This window comes from Panthera tigris, chromosome C1, assembly GCF_018350195.1.
Source record: "Panthera tigris isolate Pti1 chromosome C1, P.tigris_Pti1_mat1.1, whole genome shotgun sequence".
Classification (NCBI taxonomy): domain Eukaryota; kingdom Metazoa; phylum Chordata; class Mammalia; order Carnivora; family Felidae; genus Panthera; species Panthera tigris.
The window spans coordinates 30,377,393-30,385,652 of NC_056667.1; the positions used below are offsets into that span (position 1 = coordinate 30,377,393).

Here is an 8,260-nt window from a genome sequence, read left to right on the forward strand (position 1 = left end):
AGGAGGAATCGGGCCCAGGGTGGGAGACCAGCTAGGAAGCTACCATCATTATTCGTAGCAGAGATGACAGAGGCTACAGCAAGCCAATGCAGCAGAAGCAAACAGGAGAGAAGAGATTCAGGCAGGTGTAAAAGAGAATGATAGCAGGATATGGCAGTGCATCAGGTGTGGATTGTGATGAGGAGTCAGAGATGACAGCGAGGTCCCTGGTTTGGGTGACTGTGGAAGATGGCAAAATTTGCTAAGATTGGGTACTTGGGACAACCAGAGAGGAAGGAAAGAGGAAATCCACTTGGGACATGCTTTGTTGACTTATGGTAACTGGGAGACATGCAGGCAGAAACCCGTGAAACTCAGGAGCAAGGTCAAGGTGAGGACTAGAGACCAGGAAATGAGCAGAACACTGAGTGCTGCAATAAGCTCAGACATGGGACACAGTGGCTGAAACTACAAGGACAACGGGCAGAGAGGAATGGGGGGCTAAGGGAGGAACTTGGAGAAACACCGCTGCTCAGAGGGCGGACAGAGGAGGGGTAGCCTCCAAGTTATCCCCAGAAGTGACGGTCAGGATGGTGTATCGAGAAGCAGGAGAAAGTGCCGAGGCAGGCAGCAACTGGCTAAGGACGGAGGGATTGAGGCCTCTCTGGAATCAGGCCAGGAATAGGAAGACAGCAAGCCTGGGGCCAAAGTCTCAGCGAGGGAGCAGGAAAGGTCAGGAGGATGGCGGATACTGGTGAGGGGGAGTCCTCACTGTCCTTTCTCATCTCAGACCCCCACCTAGTTCAAGCAATCACAAATCGGTATCCAAGCATGCATACCATACTTCTCACCTAGAACCCCTCACAGACAAGAAAGCCACGCTTCTCCATTCCATTCACCTGCCGCCACCTACATCAGGAGCGCCCTGGGTGGAAAGCGCCAGCCCCTCCTGTGGAAGCACACACCTTCAAACCTCACCTCCTGGGTTTCCACTTTGGAAGGCTCCGTCCGACCCTCCTTCCTCTTTATTCTCTTCAAGAGTCTGCCCAGAAAACTTCTTCAACCAGTCATCACCTGACCACACTGAAAGGAAAAGAACTGAACAGATGTTAAGAAATTCAGGCTATTGGCCAGCTGTTCACTAGCTGTGCCCAGTTCTTCACTTTGTCAGCAGAATGGACACACCATGTGGCTCTCACAGGCAGAAGTTACCTCTCGGACAAGGGAAGCTGTCACTGGGAAATGTCAGGCCTTCAAGTCCAGCTCTCAGCAGAGGCAGATAAGAGTAACAAGGGAGGACTAAGCCGAGCCAAAAGGGAAGTTCCAACCACTGTCAAGGCCGGAAGGGCACAGTGTACGTCTACATCCCGGAGCAAGACTTTCACAGAGACCATGCCTCTAGCTTTGCAGAGAATCTCAAAGTCTATTTCCATGGAGGAGCTGCATTCTCCCCTCCCCTGTACACCACTCTACCCGTGTATATACTCCCACCACAGCAGGAAGTAAAACAGGGATAAAAAGGCAACAGAGGCCAAAGTTGAGGATGTGATTGGGAATCTGTGATTGCCCCCACTTGCCTGGTCTGAATGAGCCTTCCTTAACGCTCACTAGTTTGGCTAAACGGACACGAATTGTCCACCCAAAGAGTTCAGGTTCATTCTAAAATGACTGCAATACAACTCAGCTGCTTAAACCTTGTAAGGTTAATAAAAGACCTTCCATTTTACTTCTAAGAAGTCTGAGATCTGCTCATGATTAATTCTATGCTGGGAGCCCACACCCCGCAATGGCAAGCTATACACAAAACCAACCATAAAATGTCCCTGAGCCACTACACATTTCTTTTCTTTCAACACCAACAGGAAGATCTGTGCTGGCATGATCTTTGAATCTGAGCTCAGAACTCTGAAATTATAAGGGTAAATGCAGTTACCATGTATTGAGTCCATTTTTAAAAGTCAAGATCAGCACTAAATGGGAAAGAAATAGTGTTGCTGGCTGGTGGGGGACATGTTTGATGAAAAAGTAACAGAAAACACGGATGTACAGGAATATTATCCAAGAACAACTGACACTTGGGTAGTTTTTTTTTAAGTTTATTTACTTATTTTTAAGAGAGAGAGAGAGAGGGAGGGAGGGAGGGAGGGAGGGGCAGAGAGAGAGGGAGAGAGAGAATCCCAAGCAGGCTCCCCACTGTCAGCATGGAGCCCGATACGGGGCTCAAACCCACAAACCATGAGATCATGACCAGAGCTGAAATCAAGAGTCGTACACTTAACTGACTGAGCCACCCAGGCACCCCAAGATTTTTAAAAAAGGTTTGTTTTGGGCCTTTTCATGAAAACTAAAAAAATATGAAATAGGATTCCTTAATTAGTAACATTTAAGTTATAGCTATGCTTCGTTCCTAGAAACAAAGATGAATCAAGTACTAATTTTACTTATAGCAATTAAGAAAAAGACTGAATGATAGCATGAAATACCCTTATTTCATATTTAATCATAAAGACAGATTATAAGAGAAGAAAGGTTTATCATAAAGATAAAAAAAAGGGGAGGGTAGAAACATGTAAGAGTTTTGTTGTAGGCAAAATAACACCCCCCCCCAATGGTGTCCACATCTTATTCTCCAGAACCCGTGAATATGTAATATTATATGGCAAGAAGGAAGGCTATCGCTCGTTGGTCTGCCGACCTTCAAATAAGGATATTATATTGGATTATTCAGGTGCTCCCAGTGTAATCACAAAGATCCTCTAAATGTGACAAGGGAGGCAGGGGAGTTAGTTTCAGAGTGACTCAGGGTGAGAAAGACTCACCTGGCCACTGCTGGCTTGAAGACAGAAGGGACCAGAAGCCGAGGAATGAGGTCAATCTCTACAAGCTGGAAAGAAACAGACTCTCCCGTAGAGCCTCCACAAGGAATGTAGTCCTGCTCATGCAGTGAGACACATTTTGGACTTAAGACTTCCAGAACTCTAAGATAATGAATTTGTGTTGTTGTTAAGCCACTAAATTTTGGTAATTTGTTACGGCAGCAGTAGGAATTTAAACCACTTTTCTTTGAAGCACTCAGCCTAACAAACCTTACAGGTTTTCTCTGGTTTAACTTTACTTAGAGAGAGCCACTTTTGAGCCATGACTCAAAAGTTTACACTTTGTTGACTAGAGCCAACCACAGCAGTTTTCCATGAAACCCTGTCTTTTATGCCAGATTCACAAGTTTACTTTGCAATCCTTTTACACTCTATTTGCAGTATACTGCCCTGGACTAGAGGCTGGCAAACTTTCTGTAAACGGCTAGACAGTAAATATTTGTTTGTAATTTTTTAAATGTTTATTTCTTTTTGAGAGAGAGAGAAAACAAGTGGGAAAGAGACAAAGAGAGGGGGACAGAGATCCAATGTGGGCTCTGCACTGATAGCAGAGACCCCTATGTGGGACTTGAACCCACGAACCATGAGATCATGACCTGAGCTGAAGTCAGACGCTTAACTGACTGAGTCACCCATGTACCCCTAGACAGTAAATATTTCTTTGTGGGTCAAACAGAGTCTCTACTGCATATGCTTTTTTCCCCTTTTTTTCCAAAACCCATTAAACATATAAAAAACTATTTAGCTCATGGGCCATACAAAAGCAGGCTGCAGGACAGATGTGGCCTGCAGTCTGAATTTGCTGACCCCTGACATAGATACAAAAGTGTCAGGGAGAGGGGCGCTGGGGAGGCTCAGTCAGTTGAGTGTCTGACTCTTGATTTTGGCTCAGATTATGATCTCATGGTGCATGGGATTGAGCTCCATGTTGGGGTCTGTGCTGACAGCATGAAGCCTGCTTGGAATTCTCTCTCTCCTTTTTCCTGCCCCTCTCATGCTTGCTCACTCACACGCTCTCTCTCTCTCTTTCAAAATAAATAAATAAACATTTTTAAAAAACCCACAAGTGACACCTGGGTGGCTCAGTCAGTTAAATGTCCGACTTCAGCTCATGTCATGATCTTACAGTTCATGGGTTTGAGCCTCGCATCGGGCTATGTGCTGACAGCTCAGAACCTGGAGCCTGCTTCAGATTCTGTGTCTCCCTCCCTCTCTCTCTCTGCTCCTCCCCCACTCATGCTCTGTTTCTTTCTGTTCCCAAAAGTAAACATTAAAAAAAATTTTTTAATAAAAAAACAAAAACACACCAAAGTGTCAGGGAGAGACTCACCAACAAAGATGGTTGGCATTTATGCAAACATTTAAATAGGAAGGATTTCTGAATAACAATTCATTTCATAAGTAGCCAGTTCACAGTAAATACTTTCAAATAATGACAACTTTTGCTTCCTAGATAACTTGAGACTGTGGAAACTGGAAACACCATATGCACCTGAGGGTCCCATGTACTGTAAAGTAGCATCAAAAAATAGCTTCAGTAAAAAGCAAAGAGTCTCAGCCATATCATGTTGTCGATTGCCGCCGTAGCATCCTGCTAAGAGAATATAAGAGTTCATGTGTGTAGTCCAACTCTTCCTGTGGTTAGCACTCAAATAAAAACTCAGTAGCACACACACGGAAAAAAAACCCCACACTTTCCCTCCTTCCCTCCCTAGATTATATGCATTTAACAAAGTGTATGTACTAACTGCTTATTAGAGCTGGTGATGTAAGGATGTGTGCTCAGGCACAGAAACCTGAAAACACACAGGAGACAGGAACCAGCAATGCAGGCTCTAGAAGGCAGAGACAGATCTCTGCAGGATCTGTCTTCCACATTCTGACTACATGAGGCTCTGACTATGAGCCTGGCTTGGTGAGCCTTCCTTCAACCAGAACTTCTTGTCCCTTGGCAACTGTCACCACCAAACCAGGGTTTTGGGGGTTGAATCATATCCCCCGAAACTTCAGGTCTGCCCAAATTTCAGAATGTGACCCTATTTACAAATGGGGTCTCTGCAAACATAATTAGTCAAGATGAGGCCATACTGCATTAAGGTGGTCCTTAATCCAATCAACAACTGGTATTCTTGTAAGGAGAGGAGACATAGACACATGTGGGGAACAAGGCCATGTGAAGACAGGGGCAAAGACTGGACTGATGCAGTTATAAGCTACAGAATGCCAAGGACTGCCAGGAGCCACCAGAAGCTAAGGAGGGAAGGATTCTTCCCTAGAGCTTTCAGAGGGAGCATGGTCCTGCCAATACCTTGATTTAGATCTGCTAGCCTCCAGAGCAGGTACAGCTGTGAGAATAAATTTCTCTTGTGTTAAGCCAAGTTTGTGGTAGTTTGTTATGGCAGCCCCAGGAATCTACTACATCCACCCAAATGGAGGGTGGCACCTTTTGTAGCCAATGACAATAGGCAACACCAAATACTAAACAAGGAAAATTTCTTACCTCTGCCAATTCAAACTCAACAAGAGCAAATCCTTGGTGCTTTTCACAACAGCAGATCGTTAGTATGTGAGCAATAGAAGGAAGCATGCCATATCCAGACGCCATTTAAAAAAATGAAAATCTAGGGGCACCTGGGTGGCTGAGTTGGTTAAGCATCCAACTTCAGCTCAGGTCATGACCTTGCGGTTCACGAGTTTGAGCCCTGCGCCGTGCTGATGGCTCAGGGCCTGGAGCCTGCTTCAGATTCTGTGTCTCTCTCTCTCTTTCTCTGCCCCTCCCCTGCTCTCGCTCGCTCTCACTCTCAAAAAAAATAAACATTAAAAAAAATTTTTTTTAATGAAAATCTAATTTTTAGGGTTTCCTTAGTTTAGTCAACAGGGCTTCCAGAAATATTAAGGTTATTTTGTTCATTTTAAATAAACATAGCTGAATAGTGAACTAAATTTTTAAACTTTGTAGTATCCAATTCTACCACAACAGAATTTAAGACTTAAGTTACTTTCCAAGCATTTTAATAACTTGTTTATAAGACATACAGAAAGTAGACAAAGTTGTTTACCAATTATTCATTCCAACTGAACACCAACGGAGGACGGAGCGCTGACCTCACTACGGAGTTAAGTGATTATTAGTGAAGGAGCCTCATGCTTGTCCTCAGGAAAACATTATGTTAGCTGGCAGAAAGCAAGGGCAACAAGAGTTACTAATTTATAGAATTCAGGGATAGACGAGCCCCCAGTGGCCAGTCTTACTGTTTTATTTAAGAAATGAAGAACTCAGAGAGGTGAGTATCAACCCAGAATTAGTGGCACAGCTGGTTCTAAAACTCCTATCTTAGAAAATTACAACCAAGGATCAAATAGAAATATACACCATAACTACGATACCAATTTAAGGGAAACTCCCCCAGATGAGCAGAGTCCAAGGCCCTGCCACTGTTGCAGCTGAACTTTCCTGCTGCCTGCTGCTATTTAAAATCACAACGGCCAATAAGGGAGGTCTGGGCAGCAGGTGTGGTGGGGTAGAGCTACCCAGCACGGGGATGTGAAACATTACTCAGACCTCTTAAGAATTTTCTAAAACTAGCTTCCTACTGAATCTTACTATGCAGTTTATATATTAAATGATCAAATATCAAAGCCCCCAAGTGGTTCCAATGTGGAGAAAGCCTTTCTTCAAATCCAACAAACTGTCAATCTAAATTTCAGCCCATAGCCACACCAGCATCCTGGCCTTGTTGTCCTTGGAACATTCCTTTCCCATCACCAAGATCATAGTCACGTTGACCTAGAGAGACATCCTCCTGAACTTCATTACATATCAACCGTAAACAATGCACAGGACTTAAAATTCTTCTCAAATTCTTTTCCTGACATTAGGAATCCGAACAAGAGAGACACCGAAAGAACTCACCTGTTTCATAATCCAGGGAAAACTAATTATCCATGATGTCTCCAAACAGAAATAAAAGTAGCACGGAGAACTTTGTTGTTGTCTACCTCCTCTGCCAACCCAACAGCAAAGAGGAAGTGCCTTCTGAACCAGTGCCCTCCATACTCTTGGTACAGATGCTCTGTTAGCAAGACAGCCACAGGGAGAAGAAGGAGTCCCCAGTCTTTTAGGTATACAAAATGACCGGTGAGGTACACTCTTCCCCTATCCCCCTTCAGACTTACATCTAGCCCTTGGTTACTGTGATAGGTTCACTGCCTCCAGGGTCACAATCTCTTCAATAGTTACTAGAATGATTCCAAGAAAGTGCAAATCGGATCACATCACTATCCAGCTTAGCTTAATAGTCTCCAAAAGCTCACCAACGCCCACAGCACGGAGCCCAAATTCCTTAACACGGCATGTAATAAGACCTTCATAAGGTCTGAGCCTTGCCGACCTATCTAGCCTTTCTCCCTGAACGCAAATCCCAGATGTTGGACTACTTCACCTCTCCGGGCTCTTTTCTTGCTGCTCTCCATTCAGGCCACAGCCTCACTCATGATCTTTCAAACCCAGCTTCGGCCTCTGCGCTTCAGAAAGTTTGCCCTCACCTCTCCTGATGGAGTGAGTGTTCATTCCCCAAAGCCCTCAGCTCGACCCTCATCAATACTGTCTATTTTATGGTCACATCATGAGCCTTGCCAGCCCGCGCAGTAAGGCTGTTCCCAAAACTCCCCAACTATTCGGTGAATTCCTTCCTCTAAGGGGTCAGGGCTGCGGAGTTTATGGAATGAATGGGCTTGAGAGTTTGGAATGCGGTCTGAGGTCACAATAACAGATCTTACCAACTCTCCGAGACCAAGATCATAGAGGGAAAGGGCTCTGGGCAGCGCCAGGACCAGCAGAGCCGTCAAGTCGCGGGCGCTGCTCACAGGCTGAGGTGGCAGAGCCACAAGAGAAACCCACGCTAGCTCGGCAACGAACAACACGGTCTTGACTGCAGCCATCTTGCTCCCTGGCTCTTCCGCCGGAAGCCGAAGCCAGGCCCCGCCCCCGGACCCGACCTCGCGCTCGCTGGCGCAGCCGCTGTGCTCCTGGCCAGTGGCCTGCGGCGGATGTTTAGAGGGCACTCAGAATACAGATCACAAAGACATAGCGGCATTAACTGGGGAAGTCAGGAAATAGAAGAATCTACTTTAGATCCGGCCTTTATTTCTAATTATTTTAATGCCAGTGTAACATAAGTAACAATGTTATATTCGTCTCAAATGTAAAATATAGTGATTCAATAATTCCAAATATTGCTGTGTGCTCAAGATAAATGTAACCTCGATCCCCTTCACCCGTTTCACTCATTCTTCCACCCATCTCCCCTCTGGTAACCAGATTGTTCTCTATAGTTAAAGTCTGTTTTTGGTTTACCTCTTTATTTGGTCTTTGTTGTTTCTTAAATTCCGTATGTGAGTGAAAT

At 45.0% G+C, this 8,260-nt stretch overlaps 1 long non-coding RNA gene across 2 annotated transcripts; it reads right to left on the minus strand.

Moving 5' to 3' along the window:
- Positions 1 to 4,188: 4,188 nt before the first annotated feature.
- Positions 4,189 to 7,613, minus strand: LOC102967096. Of its 2 annotated transcripts, XR_006221284.1 has the most exons (5): positions 7,298 to 7,613; positions 6,769 to 7,094; positions 5,915 to 6,029; positions 5,356 to 5,394; positions 4,189 to 4,449 (listed from the first exon to the last, which is right to left on the minus strand). It is a non-coding gene; the product is annotated as an uncharacterized LOC102967096 (long non-coding RNA). The 2 variants fall into 2 exon arrangements; XR_006221285.1 differs by lacking the exon at positions 5,356 to 5,394 and having other exon boundaries at positions 4,189 to 4,446.
- Positions 7,614 to 8,260: the final 647 nt, after the last annotated feature.